This window comes from Mus caroli, unplaced genomic scaffold (assembly GCF_978045245.1).
Source record: "Mus caroli unplaced genomic scaffold, Mus_caroli_1 scaffold_17, whole genome shotgun sequence".
In the NCBI taxonomy this organism is placed as follows: Eukaryota; Metazoa; Chordata; class Mammalia; order Rodentia; family Muridae; genus Mus; species Mus caroli.
Window position 1 is genome coordinate 44575717 of NW_028227272.1, and position 17255 is coordinate 44592971.

A 17255-nucleotide genomic window follows, 5' to 3' on the forward strand; every position below is an offset into this window, starting at 1 on the left:
TGCAAAATTGTGCTTCTAAATTCAGTCCATGGCAAAAGCTGTGATATGCAAGTTTTACTGAGTTGTAAAATCCATTGTACTGGCTAGTTTTTTGTCTACTTGACACAGGCTGGAATTATCACAGAGAAAGGAGCTTCAGTTGGGGAAATGCCTCCATGAGATCCAGCTGTAAGGCATTTTCTCAATTAGTTATCAAGTCGGAAGGTTCCCTTGTGAGTGGTGCCATCTGTGGACTGGTAGTCTTGATTCTCTAAGAGAGCAGGTTGAGCAACCCAGTGGAAGCAAGCCAGTAAGAAACATACCTCCATGGCCTCTGCATCAGCTCCTGCTTCCTGACCTGCTTGAGTTCCAGTCCTGACTTTCTTTGGTGATAAACAGCAATGTGGAAAATGTAAGCTGAATAAACCCTTTCCTCCCCAACTTGCTTCTTGGTCATGATGTTTGTTCAGGAATAGAAACCCTGACTAAGACATCCGTGAACCACATTAATGACTAGAAAGGCATGGTATACCCAAAAGTGTAATATTTGGAGTATACTCTGGAGGATATACAACAGCACCCTCTTCAAACTAGGACCCAATCAGTAGGAGAGAATACATGCCTGTTACTGTCAATGTAGTCAAGTACCGGTGGTACTTTCCTAAACCATTATAATTACTAACTATATTTGAAATATACACATTTACAGATAAGTGTACTTATTCTGTATAGTACATGATTAGAATCCACTTTTGACTGGAAAAGCTCCAGAAAACTCCAATGAGTAGTGGAAAGTGCTTGGAGAAACTTAATGATTTTTTTTAATGATTTATGAAAATCTAAGAATTCAGAGGTCTGGATTCAATAAAGCATCAAGTACAGCATTTTAATTTTGCTTTTTAATATTTTTTAAGTTAGTGTGTTAGCTTGTCAGATAACTGGCATTTGTATCCCAATGGTGTAGTTGTCCTTGGGTTTGTCCTTCCAACAGAAACTACATGAAGCTGATGTAGCCTCTGTTTAAACCTTTAGCAAAAGACAGCATCTGGCTATAATCTCTCACTCAGACTTTTGTCCAGAAACATCTTCCTCTCTAAAGATGTCGATAAGATGATAACATCAGAGGAAAGGAGCCTCACAGTGAACACAGAGAACATTCTAGAATGTGAGGGAGTTTCTTGTCAATATTATAATTAATAGTTCAAGTGATCATGAAATAATGAACTTAATAGTGAGTCTCTTGAATAAGGAGACACTAAGGCTCAGTTGACCAGGTAAACAGAGTAAACTACTACAGAGGAAAAAGCATCAAAGAGAAACACTCTCCCCTTCTACAAATAAGTCCCATTGAGACAGTTCTTTAAGATGGTTACCTGGTTAATAAGGACATCAAATTCAGTAAGCTTCCAAACATAAACCAAAAAGTTGAATTGAATTCATCAAAACTAAAAATTTACTCCTTGAAAATCACCTTTAGCAAAACTAAATTCTAACCCCAGAGAATGAAAGCAAAAGTATGTTTCTAATATGTGCACCTAATGAAGACATTGCATCACAAATACAAAAAGAAACTTACAACTTGATACAAATAGAAAACAGTAAAAAGTAAATTGAATATGACATTTGAATAACACTTCAGAAAAAATATCTTATTAATCAATAAACATGTGAAATGTTGGTTTCTTAGAGGAATACAGACTAAACAGCTAAGCAAATATCTTAACATATCAATAAGGCAGTTTAAACTATTCTGAATGACAGTGTAACCTTCACCTGCTGCTAGTAGGAACATGAAATACTCTGGCCACTTTGAAAAATATTCAGATGGTTTCTTACAAATTTATACATCTTAGTCATAAGACTCATTAATTCTATAAATGAATAATTAAAAAGGATGAAATAATATCTCTTCTACTGGGTAGTCTGTGATATAATGATTGTGCTGTTCCCTCCACACTGCCCTCCAACTATAATAATCTATATCTGCCAATCACAAGCCAAAATAATCCCTGTCTACTCTTCTTGTCAAGTAAATATTTGATCACACCTATGAGGAAGTTTATACCAAGAATCAGGGAAAAAAAAAAAAAAAAGAAAAGAAAGCCGGGCGTGGTGGCTCACTCCTTTAATCCCAGCACTCGGGAGGCAGAGGCAGGCGGATTTCTGAGTTCGAGGCCAGCCTGGTCTACAAAGTGAGCTCCAGGACAGCCAGGGCTATACAGAGAAACCCTGTCTCGAAAAGCAAAAAAAAAAAAAAAAAGAATCAGGGATATCAGTATGACTCAACACAGTCATGAAAAAGTGTAGAAGGTGTAGAAGAATTTAGATTTGTGAGCCCAGGAAGCCTGAGAATATTGTAAGAAGGTTAATGACCAATTCTCTTGGGAGTGTGGAATATCAGAATGCCAAAAGACATGTAGAGTGTAAAGACTAAGCTTGTGACATTGCACAGAGCAATAAGGATGCTACCAGCAACCAGAATGTGGATATTTGTGTTATATTCTGGCAGAGGGTCTGGTCACTTTGTACCCATGCGATGAGAGCTTGAATGAAGCTGAATTCAAATGTAATGAGGTAAGTAATTTGCTGGAGAGAATTGCAAGATTATGGTCTCATTGCTGTAAAGAGACACCATGACCATGGCAGCTTTTTAAAGGACAACATTTAATTAGGGCTTGCTTACAGGTTCAGAAGTTCAGTCTGTTGTCATTATGGCAGAAAGCATGGTAGCATCCAAGCAGGCATGGTACTGGAGGAGCTGAGGGCTCTACCTCTGGTTCTGAAAGCAGTAAGATGAAGACTGACTCCCACATGGACCTCATTGCCCATCCCTACAATGGGAAAATTACTCCAACAAGGCCACACCTACTCCAACAAGGCCACACCTCCTAATAGTGCTAACCACATGGTAAATCTGAAATGTGGTTCTTTTCCTAGAACCATGTCAGAGAGTTCACAATTACCTGTAACTTCAGCTTCAGGGCATCTAATGCCCTCTTGTGGCCTCTGAAGCCACCTAAAGATATGACTTATACACATAGACACATGTCTAATACCTACAGAGAGAAAGAGAGGGGGAGAGAGAAAGAGAAGGAGAGAGAGAAAGAGAAGGAGAGAGAGAAAGAGGTTAAAAGTAAATATTTAAAAATAAATAAAACTTCTTACTCTGAACTGAAACAATATGAATGGTACTTTGAAGATTTTGAACACAGGACCTCACACACGGAAAACTGTAGGGTACAATAATACAAAAACATTTTTTTAAACTTTCATTTTTAAAAAGAGTTACTGAAGAAAGATAGACTCTGGGTGTTCTACTCAGAGGGCCACCTACATAGATATTCTAATATACTGTATTTTAGTGATATATAGAGGCCACTTCAACTATAGTCATAGACACCAACATGCCTCTTAAGCTGACATCAGAACTTTACATAGAAGATGCAAGAATGACAGTGTCATGGAGGCTTAAGAAGTCACTAAGGCCAGGTAATCTGCAAAAGGGTCTGATTGGTTACACAGAACTCCTGAGTGGACTACACATGAAGCTATGAAAGTGAAACCAAAGTTGAAATAGAGATATCAGGTTTGTTGTAAATTCCAATAATATGAGATAACCACTGGAAAAATTGTAGGTACCAAATGGAACCACCCAATGGAGAAGTCAGGTGTATTCTAGGCCTTGGAAATAAAAAGTAGGTGTTACCTAGGCCATGGATCCCAGGTGATGCACCATGAACTCCAGAAACTAGATGTGAATTGGTAAGGTTTGATATTTTTCCCTTGTTTTTCATCTTGCCTCAAAGCTATCTTTTCTTGTTTTGTGCTTCTTTTCTCCATATGTGAATAAGAATATTTGATGGTTTGTATATACTTGGACCAGGGAGTGGCACCATCTGAAGGTGTGGCCTTGTTGGAATAGGTGTGACCTGATTGAAATGGGTGTGTCACTGTGGGTATAAGATCCTCACCCTAGTTGCCTGGAAGTCAGTCTTCCACTAGCAGCCCTTGGATGAAGACGTAGAACTCTCAGCTCTACTTGTGCCATGCCTGCCGGGATACTGCCACGCACTCACCTTGATGATAATGGACTGAACCTTGAATCTGTAAGCCAGCCCCAATTAAATGCTGTTTTATTAAGACTTGCCTTGGTAATGGTGTCTGTTCACAGCAGTAAAACCCTAACTAATACAGAATGTTTACTCTGTGTCACTGTATATTGGAAGGTGTTGAATAACAATTTCTTTTGAGTTTCAACATTCCCTATAGGAATAAGGAAAGGTGGCTAAGGAGACTGAGGGAATAAAGAAACTTCATGTGTCTGAAAATGCTGAAACTTAAATTATTCATAAGCCTCCCCCAACCAAGGTGATAGGAGGAGACTTGGACCAGCCAAAGTGCTTGGAGGAGCCTCTAACCTCTTGAGCTGCCTGTATGTTCTGCAGAAAGCTCCGGAGTTCCAACTTTCATGTGTCGTCAGCAAGACTGGAGTTGGGTTTTGGTGACTTTGTGTCATCCATAAGTGAGCTCAGTAAACTCATTGACTTGCCAAGTTGGACTTTGATGGATGGTATTGCTACTTTTATCTTTTCTCACTTCCTTGTCTGAAGTGCAGAGATGTCTTATCATGTCTTTCCCATAAAAAAAGTCATACAAAAGAGGTTTATAAAGTGCATTTTCAATTTACAGGAACTAATAATAAAATGATTGCCCTAATTAGAAGAAAATGCAGACTTTTGACCCATGCAGATACTCTTTTGAGAATAAATACTTTAAAAATCATAAAGATGAATTCTATATGCCATGGTCTTATAGGTGTATGGTATTTGAAGACTTGGACCCCATCTCTTAAAGCTGTATTAAAATGTGGTAGAATTTTAGAAGTTGGGACATAGCTGAAGGGAGTGAGTCACTAATAGAATGACTTGAGATGCAATAGCTGGACCCTGTTACCTGTTTTACCTTTGTGCTTCCTCATACCCAAGATGTGAGCAAGCACTGCCATAAACTACTGCCACAACAGTGGCAAGCTGCTCCTCTGGTAATGTCTGCTACAGTATGATGTGTTATATTCTGAAACATGAACTGAAAATAAAGTTTCCCTATATTAAAAACAACAGAACATCATGCATTTACTACATACACACACACTAACATGCACACATGCATTCACACATGCATGCACACCCACATACACACATGCCCACATGCACACTTTCATGCGCACACACATGCACGCACATGTTCACACACATACACACACACACACACACACACACACACACACACCATATATAAAAAAATTCACTTGCCAGAATGACATAACCAACAAGCATATTGATCAGTGAACAGATAGATTTTAGAGTATAAATAGAACTTAACAAACTGAACAGCAAATTGCTGATATACTAAAATATATAGATTTTAAGTGGTGTTTAGAGACAAACATTCTAGATAAAACAAGGTACATACACCAGCTTTCCATTTATACATAAATCTACAATTGCTAAATCCTCACTTTAGTGACTCACAGAAAAATATCACTTGAGAATATGTGACACAGGAAAGAAGACGGACTACAAAGGTACACAAAGGGCAGTTTAAAACACCAGAAATGCTAAATATCTCTAATGACCTGACAGAGTCACAGATTCATATAGCTGTCAAATATAAAGCAGCAAAATCAAGAGATGCAAAGTTTGTCTTTTGTTTTGTTTTGTTTTGTTTACTTTTTGAGACAGGGTTTCTCTGTATAGCCCTGGCTGTCCTGGAACTCACTTTGTATTCCAGGCTAGCCTCGAACTAAGAAATCTCTGGCTCTGCCTTGCAAGTGCTGGGATTAAAGGCGTGTGCCACCACCGCCCTGCTAAGTTTATCATTTTTAATTTTTCCTTTTGTATAGAACTTTTTGTGAATATCAATATTGTATTTCGAACACATACATAACCCCCGACTCCTTTTTCAATTCCTTCACAAAATTCAATTCCTCTAAAAAATTTCCTTTTCAACTTCATCTGTTCTGTTTTTAAAACTTACTGGGTCCATTTGGTGCTGCCTGTTATAGTACCATCCACAGGGATGAATAGCCTGTCAAGTCCCACATCCCTGAAGAAGATATTCATATTCCCCACATGTCATCAAGTGCCAAGAGCTTGCTAGCTTCTGTGGGACTTTATATTCACATACAACCACCACTCACACACAGATACCACTCACACACAGGTATCACACACACACACACACACAAACACACACACAAACACACACACACACACACACAAACACACACACACACACACACACACAATCCATCATTCATGCTGGGGGTTTTCACTGGCTTGATCTTGAGTGGGTTTTATGCATGCTGTCATAGAAACTGTGTGTTCGTGTTTAAAACAGTGCTTATATGTCTGGAAAATAATGTTTCCTTAAATCTTACTCTTACTATCTTTCTACTTCCACCAATTTATTATAGACAATATATATTCAAAAGGCTTAATTTAAAAGCAAAGCACAATTTCTTAATCTTTCATAAAAAAGCAAAACAAGTAATAATAGTTAAAAGTACTATTTCTATGAGTAAAAACAGGAATATATGACCTTATGCCAATATTCCTTAATTAGTGAATTCAAAGTAGAGATAGTGTGCTAGAGAGATTGTTCAGTGTTTATACGTTGTTGCTATGAAAGCATGAGGACCTGCATTTGAAACTCCATCTCCTACATGAAATGTCATTTAAGATCATATATACCTGTAACCTGAGCATTGGAGGCTGCAGACAAGGAAGATCCCAAGAGTCCTGTGACCAGCAGCCTATCAAAACAAACAAACAAACAAACAAACAAACAAAACAAAAACAGGAGTATCTAGTTCAGTAAGAAATTCTGTCTGAGGGCATTAAGACTAAGAGGAGCAGAGAAAGATACTTGCCTTTCTGTTCTGGTTTGTATATGTGTGTCTGCATGCACACCTACACTCTCATGCACCCATCAGGTCTGTGTATGTGTGTCTACATGCACACCTACACACTCATATGCATCCATCACACATGTGTGCACGTATTCATCTAAGTGAGCACTTGCATGCACATGTGTGCACACACACACAACACACAAACAAAAAGCATAACAAAATTTAGAGACATCACTTTAAGATGTCAATAACCAAATATAAAGGAATATTTCATTTTGAAAATGGAAACTTGAATTCTTGGAAACAATTAATTCAGTCAAGAGGCACCAGTAGATTTAAGGTGGGTGGGCAATTGATGAGCAATGTGATATTTACATTGTTTCATATTTTTCCCAGTAAAGGGTTTATTAAATATAAAAGGGATATTTATAGTGTAGAAACATGACAAGGCCTTTAGACATATGATTGTATTTGACATATTTTGCATTGTCGGCTGAGGTGGAAACAAGCCATTATTTCTTATATATTCCTTCCAGAAGTCCACATCCAGAGTCTAATTGTGAGAAGACATGAACCAAAATTTAGAAACATTGTACAAATTTCTTCTAAAAATAAGCAGGACAAGTAAGTGAAACAAGTGGTCATTTATGGGTTATTCTTGCTGTAAATGGCATTATTAAAGTAACCAACGAAATTTGAGTGAATGTTTGTTAGATGATAGCATGCATCAGTGATCGTTTCATGATCCTAATGCTTATCTGAAAGCACATTCTACTCATAGCGAATACATTACACAGTGCTCTCAAGTAATAGGTACTTTCTTATTGGGAACAAAGAAGGAAAAATAGTACTATTTTTAGTCATTGTAACTATCTCCTCAGTGGCTCATTAGAGTCATAAAATGAAAAAGGAAAACTATTGTTCTTCAGCCTAAAAAAAAAAAAAAAACTTGCTATTTTTGTTAAAACATAATATAGATTCATGCTCAAAAAAAGGTGCATAGAAAATAAGTTGTGTATATCCATTAAAGCTAATGTTAATTTAATAAACATGATTAAGGGATAATATATTTTCCACACAAAATTATGCATTGAAAGAGTATTAAATGAGTTCCACCCTCTCATAATTAAAGCTATCATTTTGAAGTATATTTTCTTAGGTTTCTTATGTATTGGGCCAGTTTATTCTTCATTTCAAAGCAATGAGGCTTTCCTCCTCCATTGTTCTGGCTTACATAGTAAGCATACATGCCTTTTATAGCTAAATAAAACAATTGTACAAACAAATAAATCATAATTATCTTCTAGAATTATATATCTATTCTGGAACATTCTTGATTATTCTGAAATGTATTGTCACAGACTGATTTTGGCTATACTATTGTATTAATACCTCAAAATTTCCATATCTTAGCTCCACCTCAAGCAGAGAAATTACATTTTATTTCGTACTTCAATACAATGTGTTAAAATTTTGTTAAAGCAACTTAAAAGCTATGTATAATCATGGATTCTCTAAAACAACCAAATACAATATAGCCAAGACTGACTGACTCAGGTGGACCCAGCACCTCTTTTAGGTGAGCTATTAACGTACTGGTATATATCAACCAATGTTTTTAGTTAGCTAATGTTCTGAAGCTCTAAACTATCTCACTTGTCTTTGTCAACTAGTGTCTCTTAGAATATTGTCTCACTTGGGAGGCAGAGGCAGGTGGATTTCGGAGTTTGAGGCCAGCCTGGTCTACCAATTGAGTTCCAGGACAGCCAGGGCTACACTGAGAAACCCTGTCAGTCAACAATGGGAGGAGAGGCCCTTGGTCCTGTATGCCAGGGCCAGTAATGGGAGTGGGTGGGTTGGAGAGCAGGTGGGGAGGGGATAGGGGATTTTCAGAGGGAAAACTAGAAAAGAGGATAACATTTGAAATGTAAATAAAGAAAATATCTAATAAAAAAATTTCAGAATTCTATTTCAGCACCAAGGCCAGCACAGCTGCAGACTTGCCCACACATAAGTAACTGAATATTTTGAGTACTTCATTTAAGATATGCCCCGGTACAGGGGAACGCTAGGGCCAAAAAGTGGGAGTGGGTGGGTAGGGGAGTGAGTGGGAGGGTATGGGGGACTTTTGGGATAGCATTGGAAATGTAAATGAGGAAAATACCTAATAGAAAATATTAAAAAAAAAGAATATGTGCCTGTGAACATAAGCCTTTCTGTGCCTATTTCTTACACTTTACAGTGATTAAGTTCTTTGTATTTTCATTAAATTTTGTTTGTTTGTATGTTGTTTTGGGGTGTTTTTGGTTTTTTGGTTTTTTGAATTTTTTGGTTTTTTGGTTTTTTGTTTTGTTTTGTTTTTGGAACTCTGTAGACCACGGCTGGTCTCAAGCTCCCAGAGATCCATTTGCTTCTGAGTCCCAAGTGGTGATATTAGAGCCCTGCTCCACCACTCTAGGCTCCATTTGTAAGATATAAAATAGTATTCAGTACATCTTAAAATTTTTATACGTTTACATATATATATATATATATATATATATATATATATATATATATATATATAATTTTACAAGAATCACAAGTGTTGACATTCAGTTTTATTCAAGACAAAAAAATTTGTCTTACAAATCCCAGCTCAACTTTGCTATTTTAAAGTAGACTCAGTGAAACACTGAATGGATTTTTTTTTATCTTAGTTAACACAGAGGTTCCAGATCTGTGAGCTAAATGGAAGGACCACTGCTTTTGAGAAGAGTAGTTCTAAACTGGATGCATATTTGAATAGTCTGGGATAATTTTCTTTCTTTAATAGTTTTTGTTTCTTTTTATCTCTGTGAAATTATGTATATTATAAAATTTACAAATTTAACTATTCTAAATCTATACTTTAGCTGTGTAACCAACATTTTTTCAATTTAGAAATGTGAATTTTTTTACCCATTAATTAGCAATATATTGTGTTTTCTAGCACGCATACAGCCACCATATTTTTCCCATCAGTATTTGTATTCTCTGTACCTCATATAAGTTGAATCTTACACATATGTCTTTTATGACTGGCTTGTTTTACTTAACATAGTGTTCTTCAATTCAAGCCATGTTGTAAAATGTATTCTGTTTTTCTTCTTTCTCAAAGTTGAAGAGCATTTGCGCTGTATATATGTGCTTCAATAGCTTGCTTTATCAATGAGAACATGTATATCTTCTGTATTTGGATTACTGTAAATAATGCAATCAGTATGTATGTCAAGGATCTCTTTGATATACGTCTTCATATTCTATGCTAATTCTATGTTCAATCTCTTGAAGAATCAGCATAGTGTTTCAATAGCAATGTTGCTATTTTAGTTTCTAACAATTCACAAAGAGAATTCCAGTTTCACCACACCATTGCCAACATCTGTTATCTCAGCATTGGTGTAGGGCCCGTTCTAATGATATAAGGTTAAAAAAGGACTTTCTATTAAATCAAAGCTTTTTAGAATTAGATAGCTTATAAAATATCTCAGAAATAGTTTCTAATATTTTTTATCAATTTTGTTTCAAAGTTTGAATAGTCAAAGCTACATTTTTATCTGATTGCTTTAAAAATATTATGTACTTTAACCATAATCTTTATTTTGAAGTGAAATGAAAAGTATTGAGTAAGAAAAGTATTTTTATGATATTACCTAAAAAGTGACAATTTTTACTGCCATTAAGGATGCATCCAAGTAATTCAGGCCATCTGAATGAGAACCATCTCCTCTCTTCTCAATTGTAAACTCTACATGTTCTTACCACATGACTTTCCTGTAGTGACGTTAATCTCATGGTCCCAAGTCCATCGCTAATAATGTGCAATTCACTAACAGATTTTTATTCTCTCCATGTTTCAAATTCTAAATAATCTTGAGTAAATTCTGCACATCCATCTTGATAATCTGAAATTTACTTTAAGAATGACGAATCTATGAATTTAATTTGATCTATCATTTAATCTATAATTTCAAAAGAAGAAAAACTATATTCAAAAAGAATGAGTTATCTTGGGAATCTGACGTGCTCTAACTTAGCAAACAAACAAAGGCTGTTTCCCTGTGCAACATGGACATCCTGGAATGAGTTTCAACTTTGAACTACTTATGTAGTCAATAATGTTTCCTTTCTAAATAGCCACTTGACAGAAACTAGATATATTTAGCACACAAAGGCATTACACGTAAAAAAAAATCACCATTTGGAAGTCTGAAGTTTGATATAGTCTCTTAAAAATCAATTTACATGTGAAAGCAAGCAGGTAGGCATTATTTCCAAATTTAATTTTAAATTAACATCTTCTATGGATTCTTGAGATATATGAAATTTTAATTTATAAAACTTTTTAAAAGCCATAGAAAACACACACACATAAACATATTAAATAATATGTTTTGGAGATTGGTGATACAAAACTGTTGTTTTAAATAAGTCTTATTTGGGTTTTGATTAAATTGAGTGTAGGTTTGAAAGAAAAAATTGAAGGTAGTTTAAGAAGAAGCAAATAATGTCAGTGCTTTAAATGGACATATAAATTACACTAATTTGGTGGGTCTGTCTTGTTGACCTAGAGCAGGACTTCTTTCAGCATGTCATGAGGGTGAAGACAAGCAAGTCTGATGTGAGAGTCACATCCTTCATTCAGAGCCATGCTTTGTGCCTTTGTTACAAAGTGAAAACTTAAGGAATGACATAAATTGAGTTAATTAGGGGTAAAACTAATTCTCTGTGCTGGATTTCTTGCTTTGACACTTGCCTGACATAAATAAGTGACTATATCTCATTTTTATTTCTATTTAATTATCTATTGCCATGGATTTGGTCTAATGCTACTTATGTTAATAAGTTTCCCAAAATTACACGACAATCCTCAGGTCTGCATGTGCGATGCTGAGTGATCCTGGTGCCAGCTGGTTTTGATTGCTAAATATAGTTGCTGGTGGCCAATGACTGAACAGGCAAACAGAGGCAAGGTATTATGATGCCCAAGCAAGGGACTAAGGGAGGAGGAAGAAGACAGAACCATCATGTTGGGAAAGGATTAAGGACCAGGCCTAAGAGTTGCAGAAGATAGAGCATATCAATCATGTAAGATCCCCAGGGAAGAGCAGCCCCAGCCCTACCCACACTGGGTCTAGGGCAGCAAAGATGGAATATGGATTTTAATAAGTAATAACTAAGTAATATCAGAGGGGAGGTATTAGCCAGGTAGAGGTATAAGAGTGGCCCAGCTATTGACCTGTTTAAGGCATATTAAAATATAGTGCTGCATGCGTGTGTGTGTGTGTGGGGGTGTCTTTCATTTGGGAACCCAGAACATTGGATCAGGTAGCAAGAAACACACCACCACCACAGGATCGATTTGAGTAGAGGTTAATTGGCAAATACAACAGTCTATGGATATAAAACATGTGCACCATGAATTTATTTCAAAGAAAAAAAGTTAATTTTTACAAAATTTATATTGTTTAATGTATACAAAAATAAATTTATTGATTCATTGGTTCCTGAACATGGAGCTCTTAGGCCTGTGTTTATGAGTGATAATGCTAAATTTCCCCATAAGTCACTTAATGACCCAGTTAGGAAATTTCAAATCTATAGTCTTGATTTCTTTAAACTATGGAATTCTCTATTGTCACTTGATGAAAATCTTCTACCTTTACAAGATTATGTTTTAAACAAGTTGAACATAATATTTTGTTTTAAATAATTATTTTTATGCTATGAATAATGTAAGCAAAACTTAACTGCTCTCTTTTGCCAAACTATCTCTATTTGAACAGGTGATATATGACTTCTATCTTTAATCACAATCACATCTCACGAAGTTCATTTGATTCTCTAAATTACACTTGAAGACACATTGCATTTTACATTCACTTACTGAAATGTATAGCAACTAACTGACTGTTAGAGTATCAGATCTTTTCCCTGAGATTTGGATATGCAAAACATTTGATTAAATAGAAAATTGAATTCAGACAAACCTCCTTTACATTCATAAGACCAAACAAAATAAGAGTCCTACCACACTCAGGAAAACAAACAAAATAAAAGACCTCTATACTGAGAGCAATCTACTGTCTTGAAAAGCCATCTTCACTTTGAACCACTTGGTCAGTCATGACCCTCTTTGGCAATGAACATTGAGTGATGAATGTATATGAGACTAAATGAATTATAAGAAAATTAATCTATTCAAAATTTGAAAGTTTAAAAATGAGACTTTTACTTTATTTGTATGTCAAGTATGTCTGTATACCTCAAGGATACAGTGCCTGTAGAGTCCAGAAGAGATGTGTAAGGTCTCCTGGAACTGGAGTTACAGGTATTTGTTAGCCACTATGTGGGTGCTAAGAATCAAATCTGCGGTCCTCTGGAAGAGTAGACAGTGTTGCTAGCCACTGAGCCATCTCTCTAATCTTTAAAATTTGAAAGTTTGTAACATTCACGTTGAAATTGTGGTTTATGGAGTCGTATTCCATTCTCCTACTCATGTAGCACACAATAAAATTATTACTGTTAATTAAACCCTTAAGACATGCTGAGTAGCCTTATCAGCAGCATGTGACGGTAAGATATCTCACAGGAAATTCTAGCTCCCAGGTATGGGTCCTTGGGCTTCTTGCCTCAGAAGTGCAGCAGCTGGCATCATGGTAAAATAAAGAGCTACTCTAAGGATAACCCTTTCAAGCCCGTTCACCTCACAGCCTTTCTAGGGTACAAGGTTGGCATGACCTATATTGTCCAGGAAGTTGACAGGCCAGGATCTAAAGTGAACAAGAAATAAGTCATGGAGGCTGTAACCATTATGGAAACCCCACCTATGGTGGTTATGGGCATTGTGGGATATGTAGAAACCCCACGAGGCCTCTGCACCTTAAAGACCATACATTCTGAGCATATTTGTGATGAGTGTGAAAATCGGTTCTATAATAACTGGCACAAATCTAAGAAGAAGAATTTCACCGAATACTGCAAGAAATAGCAGGCTGACACAGGCAAGAAACAGCTAGAGAAGGACTTCAACAGCATGAAGAAGTACTGGCAAGTCATCTGCATAATTGCCCACATTCAGATGCATCTGCTTCCTTTGTGCAAGAAGAAGGCACACTTGATGGAGATCCAGGTTAATGGAGACACTGTGGTTGAGAGGCTACACTGGGCCCAAGAGAGACTGAAGCAGGAGGTTCCTGAGAACCAGGTGTTTGGACAGGAATAGATGATTGATGTCACCAGCATGACAAAAGGCAAAGGGTACAAGGGGTGACCAGTCATTGTTATACAGAGAAACTTCCCAAAATACCAATGGAGGTCTGTTCAAAGTTGCCTGTATTGGTGCCTGGCACCCTGCTGTGTAGCCTTCTCTACATGGTGGACAGAAAGGCTACCATTACCAAACAGAGACTAACAAGATTTACAAAATTGGTCAAGGCTGACTCATCAATGGTGATAAATTGATCAAGAACAATGCATCTACTGATTATGATCTGTCTGACAAGAGCATCAACCCACTGGGTGGCTTTGTCCATTATGGTGAGGTGACCAATGACTTCATCATGCTCAAAGGCTGTATGGTGGGAACCAAGACACAAATGCTAACAGTTCTTAAGTCATTGCTGGTCCAGACCAAACCTTGAGTTCTAGAAAAGATTGACCTGAAGCTCATTGATACCACCTCCAAGTTTGGCCATGGTCATTTCCAAAGCATGGAAGAGAAGAAAGCTTTCATGGGACAACTCAAGAAAGATCACATTGCCAAGAAGGAAGGTGCTTGATGCCAGGAGCCCTTTGCACAGCTGGTGGGGGTCTCATCAATAAGATGTTTCCAGGAAAAAAAGAAAAAAGAAAAGAAAAAAAACATGCTGAGTAAACTAATTTTTACATAATTTGCATATACAATCTTCTGAATTACTATAAAAGGTCTATAAAGTAAATGTTCGTTTTTATAGATGATTAAAGTGATACACTGAGAAGTTAAAAGAACTTGTACGGGTGCATACAACAAACAAGTGTGCAGCCAGAATTTAAATGTGTTCAGACTGGCTACAGATTCTGGCTCTTTTTTTGCAAAAATATACTTGTTTTTCAATAATACAGTATGACAATCAAAGTGGTTAAAAGAAAAAAAAGTAATGAAAATGTCTCAAATATTGATTGAAACACAATCTAATTCACCTTCTTCAGCAGCAGAGTGTGATTAAGATCTTTATTTCCCATATCTGTTTCTTCATTCTTGACATTTTAAAATAGGACTAGAGAGAGTCATTCCAGCTAAGCATCTATGTTAACAAATCATAAATGATTTGCTTGTAAAATCTGACAATAAAGGGAAAGAAGATCTGGTGTTCAAACATCAGTCAATATCCCAGATTCCCCTCCAGTTCCCACAAGAACTTGATATGGCCAGCCCACTGTTGGCTACTTCTACTTTGCTCTGATACTGACTAACCCCCACTGCTTTGTTCACTGGGGCCCCTTTCTACATTCAGCACTGTGGACATGTGCTGTCAGTCACAGGAATCACTGATACCAGACTAATTCAGTTTCAAAAATCAATTTGTTACATTTTATTGACACACTTATTCCCAGGTTACTTGTTTTTTTAACAATATCATCATCCTCTTAAAAATTCATCACAGAGTAAAGAAGCGGTCCATTTTCCCTGATTATCCAGAAAACATCTTGATCGCAAATTGACTTCCTAAGCAATTGCTATTGATCTGAAGTTAGAGGAGCTATGAGTAATCATGGCCTGGTCACCTGCCTTTTAGAAAGTCCAGGGTCAAATACAGACCTCCTGTTGTATGTGGACCGAGCTTTGTAATATAATGCTTTCTCCAAAGGGAATGGGTGCTGTATTATTAACAAAAAATAAACAGATACTAGGAAGAACACAAGCATGACAATGTACTGAATATGTCATGAAAAGTAAAGAAAAATGCACTTTTGATAATAAATGTCCTTGTCCGGTAACCACTTGAAGAAATATTTGATTAGCTTATAAACTGATATACAAAGCCAGTCATAATGAATTTAGACAGCTGTAATCCCAATACCCAGGAGAAAAAGACAGGAAAACCACAAATTATGAATAAAGTCAGCCTTGTCTAGATTATTTTATCTAATTATTAATGTTAAAACTTGTGATATTGTATACCCTATCCTCAGAGATCATTGTGGAAGAGCATTCACAAAAAAATTCTAATTGCCAGAAGTTAGGATGGTCTGCTGCAAAACAGTGTGTTTTGGACATGACAAGGTTGCTGCACATATTAACCTAGGACAGTGTTGCTGTCTACACAAGTCCTAATTAGGATCAAGCTATCCAACAATTTGGGACAGATGAGGAATGAGTTCATGAAGGCACACCCATAGCTGGGGAGCTATTTACTGATAGAAGGAAACATAAGCTTTCTTCACCAGTGTGACCCCTCATTGGGTGTTCAAGCTGTAGTAGATGAACCTACACCCATGCATATATGAAAGGCACTAACTGACTCACTGTGTTATAAAAACCAATTAATTAACTCAAAGTATCAGAATAGCATGTTCAAATAATTCAATTGTTCCTTAGCTAATGTTAGAAATATTTGAACATTACAGAAATAAAATACTTATGTTTGTTCTAATAAGAAAATCAAGTAACCACTTGTACTTATGCCAATAAAAGCTGTGATACTCCATTTATGATGAGGTAGGATTAGCTAGTTATTAATGATGGTTAATCTATCATTTCCTAGAACCACTTTTTTTGTTTTTAAAAACAGGATTTCTCTGTGTAGTACTGGTAATTCTGGAATTTACTCGGTACAACAGGATGGCCTTCAACTGGGAGATCCACCTGCCTCTGCCTACCAAGTGTTGGGATTACAGGTATGCACCATCATCACCCAGTTCGTATAGCCATTTAAATAAGTTAAGTGAATCATTAAAATTAATATTTCAAAGAGGCATCATGCTTTAAAATGTTGGTAAGATTCATCATTTCTTACACCTATTTGAGAATTTTGCCATAAGGTAGCTACTACAGTCCGTATGGAAGATAAAATCTTATACAGTCTGTACATTTGCTTAAATAGTATGCAAAAAAAATGTTGGTAAAGTGTCCATTGATATAATTCAGTGGGTAAAGGTGCTTGCTGTCAAGCCTAAAGACCCATGTCCAGTTTGTGACACCCACATGGTGGAAGTAGATAAGCTCCCACAAATTTTTCTTTGACTCCATATGTGTCATGCCACACATGCACCCACACCTGCAAAGACTTGTAGATGCACACAGACAAAATTAATAAATGTAACAAAAATATGGATACTGAAATGACTAAGCATTACTTTT

At 36.4% G+C, this 17255-nt stretch overlaps 1 pseudogene; it reads left to right on the forward strand.

Annotated features, from left to right (window-relative positions):
• Positions 1-3383: 3383 nt before the first annotated feature.
• On the forward strand, positions 3384-14694 carry LOC110311314 (large ribosomal subunit protein uL3 pseudogene; annotated as a pseudogene).
• Positions 14695-17255: the final 2561 nt, after the last annotated feature.